The sequence below is a fragment of the Glycine max genome, chromosome 19, assembly GCF_000004515.6.
Source record: "Glycine max cultivar Williams 82 chromosome 19, Glycine_max_v4.0, whole genome shotgun sequence".
Classification (NCBI taxonomy): Eukaryota; Viridiplantae; Streptophyta; class Magnoliopsida; order Fabales; family Fabaceae; genus Glycine; species Glycine max.
The window spans coordinates 25,876,942-25,895,760 of record NC_038255.2 but is presented as its reverse complement, the minus strand read 5'-3'; positions in this window follow the sequence as shown (position 1 = coordinate 25,895,760).

Below are 18,819 nucleotides of genomic sequence, written 5' to 3'. Positions count from 1 at the left end.
TCTCTTACAAAGATGAAAAAGAGAAAATGAAAGATTAGGAAGTACAAGTGGTGAGGATGTCTCCTTCACCTCTAGAAACCTCACAATCTCTCAAACTCTCATCCAATACTCCGCATGATAACTTCCTCTTCAATCTCTATTGTCCCTCAGGATCTTCACACTAGAAGTTCTCTCCGCCACTCAGCCACTCAGATGAATGCTTCCAAGAATAGAGAAAACGCCAAAAATTGAGAACTCCCTTCCATTTCTGATTTCAGGCTTTAAATAGTGTTGCTGATTTTTGGTCGTTCGCTCAGCCACATTCTGGTTCACTTAGCCAAATTAAGTGACATTTGGCTTAGCGCGCCTCTTCTTTGCTCAGCCTAGAGGTGCAAGTGGTGCACTTAGCGAGTTTGACTCTAGCTCAGCACACATGTACAGGTCATCTTCTTCCAAGTTCTTCTATGTGCTGACCCAATCATGTTGTGCCCAGCGGATCATGCGCTCAGCCAGAGGAGGATTGCTCAGCGAATTGCAAAAATCAAACTTCACCAAACTTGCTTATTTTACCTGAAATTAAAATGGAAAGGTTATTAAATACACAAAAGTGGGATACTAAGTACTTATTACCTAAATTTACAAAAAGTACTTACAATACTACAAAAAGAACTGTAAATGGAAGGAGTTGAATACAATTTACACAGTTTTTTTACATAAAAGTTAGTCGTATTAATCGACTAACATCACTCGGTTTGGAACTCCCTTGAGACTCAGGCTAATGACCATGGGGGGGAGTTGCCTGTGCATGATAAGGTGACCTCGACACTTACTGCCTAGTTTTCCTAAGTGAGAGTGTCATGTGGACACGCTTAGGCTATTTCCTTGGGGATGGTACCACATTGCATTTGAGAGTTGAGGTCAGGTGCATGCATCATACTGAGCATGATTGATTGGAATTATGGACGGATGATGACTATTTGTTGAGTGTGTGTTAGACTAATGAATGTTTGTGTAAGCTTATGGTATTTGTTAATGTTTTCTTACTGATTGTGGTTATTTGATTTTTTGTATTAATTTCTTTTATAATAAACTCACCCCTCGCAATTTTTGTATCGTGTGGTTGATACCTGTGATGATCGTGAACCTTTGTTCGTGGGAACAAAATGATAGCAGTAGAGTATGAGGAGTGAGATTCTTTTGTGGAGCCGACGTGATAATGATGCGTTGTTTGGTGAATGTATATCGAGAAAAAAATTACTTTCATTTTTCAAAAGCAAATTAACGGAGTTTTCATTTAAAATTTAAAATTCTCACAATTTAGAATGGTGATATCGTAATAACGAGGCCGATCGTTACACTCAGCATGCATTTGTCCTTTGCAGGTTGTAGCTCACTCAAGTTATTATTTATGAAAGAGATGGGAGAATACCAATAACAAAAATATGTGGGGAGTGAATCAAACTTCAATTACGAAGTGAAAGTTACAATAGGTGGGAAAAGAGACAAAATAATGAGTCGGTTATGAATTAAAATAGTGAAACCGTGTTCCAGTTACTAAATGCGGGAACAGGGAAACGTGAAGCACCACTTGAAAGAGAGGGGGCAGTTTTCTCACGTATAACAGGCTTGTTTCATGTGACAATTTTCTAATTAATTTAGGGACCACCAAAAGGAAATATCATGTTTATATATATATATATATATATATATATATATATATATATATATATATATATATATATATATAGATAGATATTAAGCTTAATTGAATTTTTTTAACTGACTCTTTTATATTTTAGCAAATTTTAGTCTCATAAATTAATTTGGTGTATTTTATCTTCAATTTTTATTTTTTATTTACAAATTTTACCTTTGGTCATCTATTAGTTAATAAATGCTAAAAAAATTTAAAATAAAAAAAAATTAGGAACCAAATTCGTCAAAAAGTAATAAGTTAGAGAGTAAAAGGTATAATTATGTTATCACTAGATTTTGACTTGCAGGTTGTAGAGGATAGTTAAGAATTTTTATTTGAATTTTGTATTATACATAATTTAAATTGTTGTATTTTTTCGTCATACTTTCATTAAAAAAATCCCCATTTGTTATATTTTTTCAGACTTTTCATGTTTGTAAAATGAAATATTTAATAAATTATTTAATATATAATTTCACCATAATAATTTAGATATTAATTTGACTTCAGGTAAATTATATATCAACATGTGTTATATATTAAATATATTTTTATGTTAATATGTTGGCATATGCATACTAATCTCAAAAAAAAAAAAAAAATTCCAGGTAGAAGGTAGAAGAAAATCATGAATGACTTGTTTAAGTAAAACATAATAAATAGACTAATAATTATCTGTTTAAAAATTAATTTTAGACACTAATTAATTTTGTGTGGAGAAAATAATAGTGATTATGATTATTTAATTTGGTTTTGTTATGTAATTAAATATTGATCAATTATGTAAAAAAAAATTATTTAACAAAAATATTTAGTATAAATTTTATTTTCGTGAATTGAATTTAAATTTTTCTACTTGTTTTTGTAAAACAAATGTTTATACCTATGTGTTATATTTGATATGGTAATTTAAGTTGAAGATTGATCTTATTACTTTCTTGCAAAAATATTCAAATTTTTTGTTGTTTTTTCATACTTTTCATTTTCGTAAAATAAAATATTCAATAAATTATTCAAATCAAGAAAGAGATAACCATAAAAATAATTAAATTAAAATTATTATAATTTAAATCAATAAATTATTTAGTATGACTTAAGATGAATTATTCATCCTTTGAATTAAGTAGAAATTGGTACGTGTTATTATGGGAAAAAAATTCATCCTTAAGGGTTATATTTTATATATAATTTTTATTTTAATATATTGACATATACATATCAATATATAAAATAAAATTCAACTTTTTCTAGATAAAAAAATCACGAATAATTTATTCAAGTGAGAAGATAATAAATGAAAATGAATAATTATGTGCTTAAAAATTAATTTTTAATTTGGCATAGAGAATATAATAGTTATTAAGCTGATTTAATTTTATTTTCATCACGTAATTAAATATATATTACTTTTTTTTTAAAAAAATAATATTCATTGGATAAAAATCTTTAGCCAAAAAACTTATACCCATAAAGTTAGTGTGATTCTTCCTACTTATTTTTATGAAAAATGTCGTTAAGTCTAAATTTCTCTTCATATTTTCATAAAACATATTCATTCCTATTTTTTTTATATTTTTCATACTTTTTATATTCATAAAATAAAATATTTAATAAATTATTAATGTTAAGAAAGAGACATTCATAAAAAATATATTTAAATTAAAACTATTATAATAAAAAGAATTCATCATAATAATTTAAATATTAATATGATTTCGAGTAAACTGTTCACTCCCGTGAATTAATTATAATTAAAAAAATCCATCCCTGTTAAATTTTATATATAATTTTATTTTAATATATTGTGGTGAAAATCGTAACACTACTAAAAAAATTTCATTTTTATGACGCACATTTTAAGATGGTTTTAAGTAACCACCTTAGAATGTCACATGGTGACAATTTTGTAATTAAAAAGAATAATTTTTCTTTTATGACACACATTCTAAGATGGTTCTACCAAACTACCTTAGAATGTACTAGGGGCAACTTAAGCAACGACGGATTTATATATAAAAACGTTGTTGTTTTTTCCCCTAATTACATAATTGCCACGTGTGCACTTTAATTTGAAATCCCTAGACTCTTGCTCTTCCTTTGAACCCTTCATGGTGCTTCCTTTGACTCTTGCCTTGGTCACCAGCTCACGGCCGCACAATAGCATCACCCACTTCCGCGACGAGCTCTACGCCGTCCTCGGTTGCCACAACAACCTCGCCCTGTCGTGCGTATTCATTGGCAGCATCTACGTTGGCGGAGCTGACAAACGCAGCTCCACGAGAGCAATGAAGCTCATGTTTTGAGTGCTGGAAAGCAACAATGGGTTTATATATAAAAACGTTGTTGTTTTTTCCCCTAATTACATAATTTCCATGCGTGCACTTTAATTTGAAATCCCTAGACTCTTGCTCTTCCTTTGAACCCTTCATGGTGCTTCCTTTGACTCTTGCCTTGGCCACCAGCTCACGGCCGCACAATAGCATCACCCACTTCCGCGAAGAGCTCTACGTCGTCCTTGGTTGCCACAGCAACCTCGCCCTGCCGTGCGTATTCATTGGCAGCATCTACGTTGGCGGAGCTGACAAACACAGCTCCACGAGAGCAATATTGAAGCTCATGTTTTGAGTGCTGGAAAGCAACAATGGGTTTATATATAAAAACGTTATTGTTTTTTCCCCTAATTACATAATTTCCATGCGTGCACTTTAATTTGAAATCCCTAGACTCTTGCGCTTCCTTTGAACCCCTGATGGTGCTTCCTTTGACTCTTACCTTGGCCGCCAGCTCACGGCCGCACAAGAGCATCACCCACTTCCGCGAGCGGCTACCGTAGCAACCTCGCCCTGCCGTGCGTATTCGTTGGCGGCATCTACGTTGGCAGAGCTGACGAATGCAGCTCCACGAGAGCGATGAAGCTCATGTTTTGAGTGCTGGAACAGTGTATGCTACTCATATTTTGAGTACGGTGAAGCTCATGTATAAAAGAAGGCATTTTCGGAAGCGGCGATTTCAATAATGAGGAGTAGTTGTGTCGTTTGATGAAATGAAGAGGAACTGGCGTCATTTCGACGAAGAGAGTAGTTCCGTTTCCGTTGAGGACACTCACCGGAAGCGTGCCAGAGTCTACTTCAATTTTGAGTGAGTTTAAGTATGAGTCATTGGCATTGGAGATTCATTGCCTTTAAGATGTGGTGTTCTTCGCTAGGGTTCTGTTTCGACTTACAATTGATGTTCATTTCTGAATTGGGATAATGGCAAATTGCATATGTTATCGAGAAATGTGATATATTGTTTTGTTTTACAGTGGCCCTCATTGTATTGTGAAGTGTTCAAATTCTGGGAAATCCAGTGCATCTGTTGATGAATTTGTAGATTATGATAATTTTCAAAGATCGTCTCATTGATCCAACGATGATGATGCATTGAGGTCAATGTCTGCTAGTGGGGAGAGTAACTTTGACGAAGGAGATGACAGTGACATCTCAAAAGTGGATGATCCAGAGGTCAAGATGGATCTTACGGATGACTTATTACATATGGTATGTTTTGGGAAATGAATTGTTCTTGTACTCACTGCTAAAAACAGTGTATTCCATGACACATATTTAAAGTCGGTGGTCAAAAACCCGCTTTTATTTGAGGTAATGGTATTTTTGTAAATACCAATAACAATTTAAAGACGGTTTTAACCAAACCGCTTTTATTTTATATTATTCAAATACGGTGTGGAGAAAACCCGTCTTTATACTTGTGCGTTTTTAAATTTGAATGATGACTCCTCGATCTCCTCGCTTCAGTGACTCTCCTTCCTCTTCCCAATGTCTTTCTTCTTCCAATGCCTTCTCCCCTCCTTCCCAGGCTCTCGAAAAAATGCGCCCACCTCTTCTTCTTCCTAAGCTCTCTTTCTCACACAGACACACTCTCTTCTTCTTGTGTGTAAATCTTTAGTTACTTACAACATTTCTTTCCCCTCTTCATTCTGTCTTCAACTCTTAACTCATCAGTTTCAAGTCTATTCATCAGTTTCAACTCTTAACTCTTAACTCATCAGTTTCAACTCTTAACTCTCTTCTTCTTGCCGTTGATTTTATCGAAGGTAAGCAAATCTATTCATCAGTTTTTTTTCTTTTAATTTTTTCAGAAAAAAAATGTTTAGTCGTTTTTGTTTTGTGAAATGATTACATTTTAGGTTCTTTGTGAGCAGAAAATGGAAACGGCATCTATGTGTGCTTTCACTACTTTTGAAGCCATTTTATTTTTAACATGCATGAGTGTTGTCCATTTCAGAAATTAAAATTATTTGAGTTGCATTTCAGAAATCCAATAGCTTAAAATAAGGGTTATGTTTTCACTATATATATCTACATTTGTAGTTGCCGTCACCACCGCGAGCGCCACCACCAGAATAGTTGCCGCCAATTTCTGGTCCGTTTTCTCTCTCTTGTTGTATGTATATTAATTGATTGGATCATTTTTATTCTTCGTTGGTAATGCTTTGAATGAAAGACCGAGAAGGATAGAAGTGTGTTCCGAATAATCGAGATGTAATAAAACTAGAATAGGATAATGAGCCAAAGATGTTGGTTGCAACAGAGAATGCTTGAAAACCATTGAGATAATATTCAAAATTGCTTGAGATAATATTCAAAATTTATGGTTCCTGCTGTAGTCACATAGCTGAACTTCAACAGTATTGTAATCAAATTGCTTGATTTGAATCTTAAAGGCTTGGATTCTTTGGGGTACCATTTGCTAAGTGTAGATATAGTTGAACAAACTTCAGCACAAGCACCTGCTATCAATGATGCTGGAATAGGCATTTTGGAATGCTCCCCTGGCTTTGGTGAGAGGTTGTTGTTAACAGTTTCATAAACTAATAGCTGCAAAAACAAGTGAATGTATTCAGATGCATAAAAAACATATCACTTAACAGAGGACTATACTAGATCACTGTCTTACAGTTAACTTAGCTCAATTCAAAATTTGAACTATGATTTTCCAACAAAACAATAATAAGAACAAAAGTGTGAAACATTAATAAGCAGATTTTTATTACTTCTTAATATCTGCTTTGTTTTCATTCTTTCTTATTCCAATAAATTATTTAAACACTAGCTAGCTACTAGCACCCGAGAATCCCAGGTCTATCATTTTTCCTTCTTAAAGTCTTTGTATATGTTATTTATATACTTGTATCAAAAGCCATGCACGCTTATTAATTCTACTTTTAGGCATTGTGTTCCGATATATAGAATAATTATATAAATTTTAAGGAATCTGAAATTATTAGATATTCAACTTCTTCTTCTTCTTTGTATACGTAATTCAATTTCTTACATTTTTAAATTTTATTGTTTAGATAAGGTAATCAATTGATTGGAGAAGTCTTTGAAATTTGGTAGTATTAGTACTTTTAGTTTCTTTTATTATATTATATAATATCATAAGTAATAAATTAATATAAATTATAAAAAATAATAAGAAAAATAAATAGACACAAACATATTATATTATGTTATATAAGAAAAAAAATAATATTAAAACATTAAATAATAACAAGTCAATATATAATCGTTATAAATGAGCTGTTATATAAATAAATAAATAAATAAATAAATAAAAGATGATTATATCATTTTATTCAAAAAGATAGTCTGAATTAATATAAAAAAGATGGAGTGAATATAATTTAGAATGAAATAGGTTGAGCGTGTGAAATTTCATGCATATATTATAAGGCTTTTCAAAATCCAATAGAGATTTCTGGTGCTTGGTTTGTTTTGTTTAGGTCAATCTTCAATGTATATAATGGGTCTGTGTGTTTTACTGTCTTGTGTTGTTGTTTTGAGAGGTTAGAAAGCATTTGGATTTTTAATTATTCCCCACAAACATAGTAAAATATAATAACCGCCCCCATTAATTTCATATTTTAGGATGCCTATCAGTTTCAGCTATTGGGCTTTTTCTGAAGGAAGAAAGGTTGGATATACGTGTCCATCCACATTCAGGTACACTATCAATCCCTTATGCACTTCCATAATCATGCTTGTGTTGTGAAATAGTGGAACTTAGCTATCTGAGTGGTTTTTATTTTTCTTTTCAAGTTCATACAAATAGATAAAACTAAAAAAACTCGTGCAGGGCTCTTAGCAAACCTGATCATGCCCCATTGACCCAAAGGGGGCCTAAACTTTTTCATATTTTCTTATTGGCTAGACCAAAAGTACTAGATTCTGAAGTGGCTTCATTTATATGGAAACTCCAGAAATGCATTGACCCATTGTTATTGGCACTTTACCCTACCGCTTACAGAAATGCATTTTCATTGATTAGAAATCATAATAGAAATTTGTTTTCATTTTGTATTTTGGATGTGTATTCTCAATATAAAACAAAATTTTAATTAGGGACTTAAAAACTTTAATGGAAAAAATTGAGAGGTTTTGTTCAGTCAAACAAAAAATTAAAAATTAAAAATTAAATTTTTTAAAAAAATTAGAGACTAAAAACTTAATTAATTTTTTTTATAAAATAAGTCAAATCAAAATAATTTTTCTAGATCCCTAACATCATGATATAAAATCTTAGGGACAATATCATTAATTACAAGAAACATAACAATATTGGAATTTAAAATTGTTACCTGTTTTGTACTAGGCTTGAGGCCTAATTTGCATGACTAGACCTACTTCCCTCAAAGTGTTGTATCAACCCAAATTGTAAGGGATGATCAAAGTTAGCGTTTAGATGTAGGATTTTTAAGATGCATTCATGAACAATTGACTGCATCTTTACATATGTGATGATTGTTGTAAGTAATTTAAGTGCTAGAATTTGCTAATGATGTTGGAAGATAAGCATGCACGCAACAGGTAATTAATATATTTGAAGAGGACTAACATCTTATTAGATTTGCAAGTATTTTTTTTGAATATATGAGATACAAAATGACATGTTTAATTATTGGCTTAAATGACATGTTTTCATCCCTAACTCTGTGTTTGGATGGGGAAATTTAACCAGGTAAAGTATTTCAACAGAGATATTAAATTGTCTTTCAATAATCTAATATGTTTGGATATGGTATTTTAAAAGTAATTAAAATGTTGTCATTTTTACAAAGTATTTTAATATACTAATTTGAGAGAATTTGAAATTCTCATTAAAAAGCAAAGAAATTAAAATTCCCGTATCCCTCTCTCAGCACACCACGCGCTCTCTCTCTCTCTCATCGCACATTGCACACCACGAGCTCTTTCTCCTTCTCAGCACACCATCACAAGCTCTCTCTCTCTTTCCCTCTCAGCAGTGTCACGAGCTACCACTCCCTCTCCATGGCTTTTCTTCCTCACGCTGGTAAGTTCCTCTCTCCCTCGTTATCTCTGTTTTTTTTTTCTTTTTTTAAGTTTATGTTTGTTTGATTTTGATTTCATTTTTGTAGTTATAAGGGTTGCTTGATTTTTTTTATTTATGTTTCATTTTCTATTTTATTTATTTTGTTTCCGTGATTTTGATATGTTGGTGGGTGTGAATTGAATTGATTTGGAGTTGAGATAGATTGTGAGCACCATATGTTTGTGAATATGCATCAAAGAGAAATAGAGAAACAAATCTATTTAAATTTCTTGAATTGTATGATTTTTTGGGGGTTCAAGGGAATTGGTTTATTTGGCATTTTGGTTATTTGTTGATGGGGTTCAAGGGATTATTTAGGCTTAGAGACAGCTTCAGAACCTATGGGGATGTGAGTTACCTTGAGTGGAGAGTGTTTCTTGCAGAATGACAAGAGCATCGAACCCAAGAACTCTAGAACTGAATCAGCAGGTTTGGAGCTTTCAAGCACCAACATCTCTGCAAATCAAGTGGAATTTAAATCGATTCAAATGCCTGTCAGTGCCAACTTTAAACTTTTAGCAAAAAAATAAAAAAGGAATGCAATGGCTTTAAAAAATAGAATAGTTATACCTCACATGTAGCAATAAAATGAAACCAGTTACATAATATACATGTAAAAATGCAGTAAGCAAGTGGAAATCCTCCCCCAAAATTCCAATACACAAGCATAGTTTGATACAACTAGTCCAAACCCATGCCCAAAGGCATAAGCATCATTGTTATTAACAACAACTACACAAATCCAAATGTCCAAAACCACCATCCATATATATGGCACAGTACCAGATTGCAGAATATATAGTGGACCTTGTTTGGATAAGCTTTTCTATAAGCACTAATAGGAGAAGAAAATTAAAAAGAAAAAGCTTCTCCATAAGCTAATGAGTAGAAGCTTTCTCATATTACTTCTCCAAAAGCTAATTTTTAACCTATGCATAAACTAGTTTTAGTTTATGAACTAGTTTTAGTTTATGGAGAAGCTTATTTCATTTTTTTCTTTTATTTTCTTCTCTTATAAGTATTTATGGAGAGATTTATCCAAACAAAAATACCATGAAGAACATAAAATTAGTCAGCTTAACCTCAAAAGTACAAAGAAGGTTAAGTCAATTCATAAACTATCATTATGTTGTAACACTTACAATTTGGAATTCATCTGATTTGCCTCCTGAACAAGATTGGAAAATGAAAGTAGCACAAACAGTAACGAATAGGTCTTGCTACTATAGTGGAGAGAGGAAATTCTGATGGTCCCACAAATGCTAATAAAATTTAAACATGAATAGGTCGATTGTGACACCCTCTACCCCACACATATATGTACTAATAATAAAAGAAATAATTAAAAAAAATTAAACTTAATTCAAGTTTTTAAAACATATTTAAATACAAGCCTTTCAAGAGGGTAGCAGGCTCACATTCACCTTTCTAACATCATCATAAAACTTTTCTAAATAAATAATAAATTCACTTCGGCTCAAACAAGATCGTCTATAAAATCCTATACCCCAATGTCACATCCTATCAGAGCGTTGTGTCCTGACGTCCTTCAGCACATGGTTCCATAAAGCAATTCACCTAGTCATCTGCTCCTCCGAACACAAAGTTCAAGATCATCACAGGATCCAAACACAAACAACACACGGGGAGTGAGTTATCACATTCCTAACTAATAGAGAAACAAGACAACTAGATATACATATCATATAAACCAAATAAAACTTAGTTACACGTAATTCACGTAATTCCACCACTTTGTCATTCAAAGTTCACTTTTCAATCATCAATCACATTACACAAGAATCACACGCTCTGATCAAGATATAATAACACATCAATTTCATAATAAACAATTAGCACACACATGAAACAGTTATGCTAAGACTCAAGCCTATATGCAATATGGTACCATGTCAGTGAAAAACCACCCTAGGGCGCTTAGGAGTACATAACAAGACACACCAAACAATGAATTTGTAAGGTCACTCTCACTAAGTAAGATCATAGGGAGACCAGTCAGGGTCACGATGTTTTGCAAGAATGCTCCAACCATATGGGATCAGCATAGGCTTAAAGGAGCATTCAAATCCGGTGACCCCCAAGGCCTACACTCCGAAGAGTCCGTTAGGGCCCCTCCCTCCTGATTCAGGTCCAACCCCTAAACTCATTTTAGCACACAAACACTGCTCGTGAATTATACAATACCCATGACCTCACACTCGTGTGTTAAACACGTACAACATATTGCGCTACAATTTAACACTGGTTTCTAAATAGGAAACCTACACTTTCTCTTTAACACTGTGCATTTACACTTTTCTCAAGATAACACTGGTCGGGTTATTGTACAATTCACAACTTACAACACAAATAATGTCACATCAAGAATTAATCGCACACTTATTCACAACCAAAACTCATTCACAATTTCACATCTCATAATGTCACAATCCACCATCACATGTTTTCACGTATCTCACAATTCAACACATGTTCTACTTTACACTTTTACTCAATCTCAATAACAATATTATAATCTCAAGGCAACATATTATTCCATAATTCATCACATATTTCATTTATAAACACTGCTAATAAATTATACAATACCACGACCTCAAACTCATGTTTCAAACATGTTTAACACAATTGCGCTACAATTTAACACTGGTTCCTAACTAGGAACCTACACTTTCTCTTTAACACTGCGCATAAACACTGGTCAGGTTATTGTATAATTCATAACTCACGATATAATTAATGTAACATCAAGTGTTAACACATCCGCTTATTCACAATCAAATATCATGTCCACACTTTAACATCTCATAACATCACATCAACCATCTCATAACATTCCCAATGATATTCATAAGGTACAACATACACATGTTCATGAAATTTAACCATAATATTATTCTCAAACTCCAACACTTAATAATTTTTGGAATCATACTATAACACTCTACAATATTATTTACATAAATTATTAATATAAATAACTACCTCTATATCTATAAACTAGCATACATCATATTGAATCACAAATTTCAAAGTAAGCTTTCAATGCACAAATTCTAAATAATTATATGAACACTTTGGTCAGTTTCAATTATGATATTAATTTTTTTAAATTATATATAAAAACCTAAACAACAAGAAAAATAGAAAATACAAAATCAATATCTCTCTCTAAATTTCTCCTTACTTTATTTCATCAATTCATATTAATTAGAAAAAGTACTCGATTTATACGGTTCACGCTCAACACAATAGCATATCAATTTCACAAAGATTGGTCTATCAAACATATATAATTCACTGTAATAATTATAAGGATAAAATGAAAATTGCAAAAACACCCAAAACTCATTCCAATTGATATCTCTAAGGATCCCTACACATGTTCTCACTAATTCCCAATTGTGAATAACTCATCCCTTATCTCTGAGCGGACTCACGTGTCTTCAGCTAGCGATAGTAACATCTCTAGCGGTTCCCTGAGATTCCTTCAGTTATTCCTCCGACTGCTCCGATAGAATTCCCAAACGTCAGAGAGACGGAGAAGAGATTGAAACCTCAACTTGTACTATCTTCATGAGATTCCTTTTTCTCGCTCCACGAATATTATCTCATAAATCCCAACGGTGGAAGTGTGCACAATTGAATTTCGAACAACATATCCAAATTTCATGAAAATCCAACGGTTAACGAAACCGGGATCGTAGTTTTACTGAGACAGTTTTGGGTTTCTGCGGGAAATTAAAATGCTACAATGCGAAGGGTTTTCCTCTAATATCAAATATGATTTTCAAATTCCCAACGGTGATAATGTTCGAAATGGGGTTGCGAACGTGGTACTCAAATTTCACGACGATCCAACGGTGAACGACGATTCTGAGATCATCATTTTTCTGAAACAGGTTTGGTGGGCTGCGGGAAAAAGAAAGGGTTTTTAGAGGAGAAGGGGAAAAACGAAAATGAAACCAAAAAGAGGCACCTAACTTAACATAACTATTTATACCTAGGATATTTAGCTATTATTTGCTCTATATTTATTTATTTATTTATTTTATAAAAACAAACTCTATTTTATTTTCTATCAAACAAATAAATGAAATAACCTTTTTATTTTCTCTCAAATCATTATTTTAATTAATAATTATATCTCCTTATTTATTTATTTATAAAGTCTCATTATTTTTTTAAAACTCTATTTATTTATAAATAACAATCCTTTTTAATCTAGATTACAAAAATTGGGATGTTACATCATTGTTATTAACAACAACTACACAAATCCAAATGTCCAAAACCACCATCCATATATATGGCACAATACCAGATTGCATAATATATAGTGGACCTTGTCTGACCAAAGTGTCCAAAACCCCCTTTTCTTAAGGTAATTGAGGCCATTTGTCCAACATCCTATTCTTGATAACTCACTTCTCTCTAAAAAGACAAACTTTCTAGAATGATAAAATGAGGTCACATGAACGTCTTGAAAAGGAAGTCAATCAAATGCTTTTTTTTTCTTTTTCTTTTTGAACTTTTTTTTTTAATTTTGAAACTTATTTGTTTTGAACATTACTCATTGTCTTACGACAGCCCCACCAACGTGCAAGACGAGTAATCTCTGATTGAATGGTCTTGGAAGTCCAAACTCAGGAGCACAGGTCGCTTGAGCAAATAGACCAATGGCTTGCACCCAATTCTGGTGAAAGTTGAAAATCCTGATGACTCATTAGAGACATCTAACAACAGCTTTCAAAATTGCCCCATGTGTGGCATCTCTTGTCAATGTCAGGATTTACACGCGATTCTCCTCAAATTTCAGCCAGCCCGCATCAATTAGACCTTGCACCTTACGCTTCAGGCCCCTACAATGCTCAATGGAATGCCCCAGGGCTTCTCCATGACAAGCACACGTTGCGTTCGAGTCATATTCTCGGAGAAATGGAGGTTGATGAACCTTGGTTGGGGTTATGGCTACCATTGAATTATCAAGTAGATATGGGAGCAAGTCAGCATAGGACACCGGAATTGGGGTGAATTCTACAGGCTTTCTCGCTGCAAAATTCATTTCTTGGTTGGTGTTTTTGGATTGTGCTAAAGGTGATGTTCATCATTGGAAGTGCGGTAGACAGACTTTGTGGTTGTTTTAGGGATGGCCTTTGTGGATAACTGGGCGGTGGTTAAGGAGAAGGTTGGTTATTGGCTGAGTAATGACATTGTTGGGTTGGTGGGAAACTTGGCTGTATAGGAATGACAGTCACAGCATGGGCTTCTCCCTCATTCTCACCCTCTTCATTTTCCCTAGTTTTTTTTTTGGCATTTATCAAAGCATGATGATTAGATTTGCCTCTTTTTAGACCCACTTTGATCCTTTCGTCAGTGAAGACCATATCATCAAAGCTTGAAGGTGTGTAGCCCACCATCTTTTCATAGTAGAATACTGATAATGTGTCTACTATTATTGTCATCATTTTTTTCTCCGTCATTGAGGTGCCACTTGAGCTGCCAGGTCTCTCCACCTTTGGGAGTATTCTTTTGAAGGATTCGTGCCCCCTTTTTGCACATGTTTTGTAGTTGCATCCTATCCGAAGCCATTATACTGACACTGCCTAACGAAGGCAACCATTAGGTCCTTCCAAGAATGGACTCGGGAAGGTTCCAAGTGAGTGTACCAAGTAACAGCTACCCCAGTAAGACTTTCTTGGAAGGAATGTATCAGCAATTCCTCATCTTTTGCATATGCCCCCATCTTCTGATAATACATCTTTAGATGGTTCTCGGGGAAAGTAGTCCCCTTGTACTTGTCAAAGTCCAGCACCTTGAACTTGGGAGGGGTGATGATATTGGGTACTAGGAACAACTCTTCTAGGTTAGCAAAGGCATAATCTTCACCTCCTTCAATGACCCTGAGCCTTTCCTCTAGATGATCCAACTTTCCCATTTCTGCCATAGCATGAGGGTTTTTACTTGTTGTGGAATGCAAGAGGTGTAGCTGGGGGTGATACTGAAGGCCCTCCAAAGTGTTTTCAAGGGGTATACCACCAAATGCTTGCCCTTCAGTGGCATATCCGAGCCAAGGCTCGAAGTCTCCCCCACAGTTTAAGAGACATGTGCATGATTAGTTTGGGGTTGTTGGCTCTCAATGGGTATAGGAGTGGAGTTGTTGACATTCTTATTGGGAGTGTATGCCACATTGGGTGGCGTATAGTTGAGAGGCAAACCATATGGCGGGAAGGCGTGCTCGTTTTGAATTTGCACATCATGGGGGCCGCCCGTACTTCCCAAATCTTTGCCTACCATATCTGAGGTTGGATGATTCATTTGGTTGAGGCCAGATGGGGGCATCAGGTTCACCTTAGCAACAGTGCTGGTAGCGGCAATTGTAACCGCATTGGCTTCCATTATCTTCTTCACGCTCATCATGGCCTCCATCATTGCGGCCATTTGCTCTTTCATGGCCTCCATGTCGGCCTCCATCTACTCTTGTACCTCCTCCGCTTTACCCATTACTCTAGCTCTAGCACGGGTTCGGTAAGGGCACCGTAAAGCATGTTTTTTTTTCTTTTTTTTTATAACAATGATTAAGTTCTTTTTTTTTATTTTATTTTTCAAGGAAAGAATGTAATGAGCAATGCAACCAATGAAAAGTATGGATGTACGCGAATGATGCATAGTTGAAGTATTGCGAATTTTTACGCAGGACATGGGGTTGAATCAATTTAGATTTTCAACATGGTCCATGACATCTTTGTCAAGGTGAAGCTGGAAGTAACAAGGATATCAACAATCCTAAACGTATTTGGCAGTAGACGAAGCAATGATGTAACACGATCCATCTTTTGCCCCAATTTTTGCAAGATGGTTACTTCCATGCTTCAACTTGACTCAATGAACCTTTTCGTAAAAGTGCGAGCTTGGTTCAACCCCATAACCCAGGGAATGGAAATTTTGATCGCCAATACTTCAACAACATTTCATAGGGATGAAAGACTCGAGAATACGCATGCTATGCATGGAAAATGTAATTATGAGATTGAGATGCCCGAAGAGACATCCTTTCTTAATTAACGACGCATTAGGTACCATGCTCAATCATTTTGTTTTGTTGTTTGTGTTTTTTTTTTTAATTTTAGAAATGGGTTTATGATCCCAACATGGTTGGCTCATGGTACCTAACACATGCAACTAAGAATGCATCATGAATTTTCATGCTTCCCCTTTTTTTTGTTTTTGTTTTGTAGAGGAAAATACAAGGATCATGTATGAGCAAACATGTAGAACAAAAAGTATGTTGAACACATATGCATGATGATGCAATGACTCATGCAAAATGGGAATGTGATAATGGACAAATGCAGAAAAGATATGTTCATTATGATGCTGAAGAGATGTTTATGCGGTGCATGATATGAATGCATTTACGGACACGAGAGCCCGAAAAATCATCTCTCCTTACTGCGCATTTGGGGGCGCAGTGCCCCATGTGTGCAGTTAAGAAGACGATATGGATCTTTTGACTTCCCACGACAAAAGACGAGATCCACATACAATGCATGTGTGACGGCATGATGTAGATGCGTAAAAGTGCAACAAGGGGATGCACAGAGTACGACAATATCCATAAATAATTACAAGCAAAGGCGTATATGACATTTAGGACTACATGCATGACAGTGTTTAAAACGGCACGCAGCGTGTTTGCTCCGTGCCCCTATTTTAGGGACCTACAGGATAGTATCTAGGGGTCTCTAATAACTACTCCCAATGATTCATAACTCACACAACTGTTTTCTAGAGGTATCATCACTCAAGATAATAATATTGTGGCGGTATGGAATACCAGCGACAACATATTATAAAGAGAAAAGCTCTAGACGAGGTTTCACTATTATCAAGCAAGTCGGAGACCTAGCATGATCATAGATTCACCTCCACTCCTTAAATTCCCATGAACCCGGGTATAGGGCCCCTTTTTCACTCAAACCCGTGGGTGCTTAGAATGCAGTGTAAAGAATGTGAAATAGACAACAGTTATTTACATTTTACACAGTTCGACAAAGGCACACACAAAGTTTCACAATTCCACAATTCTTTAAAATAGGCCTAACTCACAAAAAGTCCCCAGTGGAGTCGCCAACTGTCGCAACATGCCCTTTTGCGGGCAAGCGAGGCGAGGCTCATGGGTGCGCTTTCCAAAGGAGGAAAAGATGCGTGGAGTCGCCACCAACGTTTATTTGTGGAAAACGTCAGAAAAACCGAAGGAAACCAGTCAAAATGAAAATTCTAAGTTCGGGAGTTGTATTTATGTTTGAGGAAGGTATTAACACCTCTCACGTTTGTCTCAAAGGACAACAGCCTATTTTTTAGATTTGTGAATTTGTGTTATCTTACCTTTTATTCCTTTTTATTTTTTTGAGGTTGACAAAAGCGGGACTTTTGCTCCTACGTACCCTCCTTTGGAGAGGAAATCAGACCTACATAGTTCTTTCTTAAGAGTGAATCAAGCGATTCTTTTTACTTGAATTGTGATCATTTTTAAGGCATTGGACCTTAAAAATGATCCTTTTTTACTTGGTAAGAAACTGAAATGATAAACTTTCAAACCCTATTTTTTGTGGACGAGCTTGACTAGGCTAGTTGATTTTAGCCTTAGTTTCACTTTAGTTATTAGTCAATCCAATTAAGAATGAGAAATCCCAAAGAGAAAACGTTCGATTGATTTTTTTCGCTTCATTTTACTAAAAGATATTTTTTATTATTATATTATTATTTTACCTCTTTTTTGATTTCCAACGTGGTTACGGCACGACCGAACAGTCGGAATTCATTTTAACCGAAATTAACGGATGATACAATTCAAATGATCAGTGGAAATTTATTTTATTATTTTTTTGATTAGACGAGAAATGACTTAAATAAATGACTGAAGCACGTCAAAAGGGGGTATAGAAAGCGAATGAAAACGAGAATAAAAATACATGAAACAAAATGTGGACCACCACGGGTACATAGAATGAATTGAAAAGCTCGGTTTGGGGTACTTACCAGTTGAAGACTGAAGAAAATGAAGAACGAACGATGAATGTCGAAGAACGGTTGAAAATCTTCGCGTAATTACTCACGAAAACGTTACGGAAACGTTAAGGAAGCGCCTCGGCTTGGATTTTCTTCACGAAAACAATTTTCCTCAGCAATTTCGAGAGAATAAGAAGTGCCAAGAAGGCTGAACCCTTTCCCTCTACACTCCTCCCCCTATTTATAGCATAATAGGGGAGGAGCTTGCCACCCAGCTCGCCCAGGTGAGCAAGGTTGCTTCCTCTAGAAGCAACAGCCTTCTGGAGGAAGAATCTGGAAGGCCCAAGTGGGCTTGATTGCTATTTGTACCCCCTTTTTACTAAATGCACCCCCTCTTTACCTTTTTTGGTAATTCTTTTTCCGTAACGTTACGAAACTTTACGAATTTCGTAACGATACTTATTTTCCTTTCGCAAGGTTACGAATCCTTATGGATTATGTATTTACTCTTTTTTTTAGCTTTCGAAGAAGTTACGAAAACTCACGGATTGCGAAAAACACCTCCTTTCGATTTCCGTCACATTACGGAATTTTCACGGATCGCGTAAGCCTACTTCCTTTTGATTTTCGGCACGTCTCGGGACTTCACATATTGTGCAACAAAGGGTGCCAAGTATCTCGAAGCGGCCAATCAAAGGTTGTATATCATCAAATAA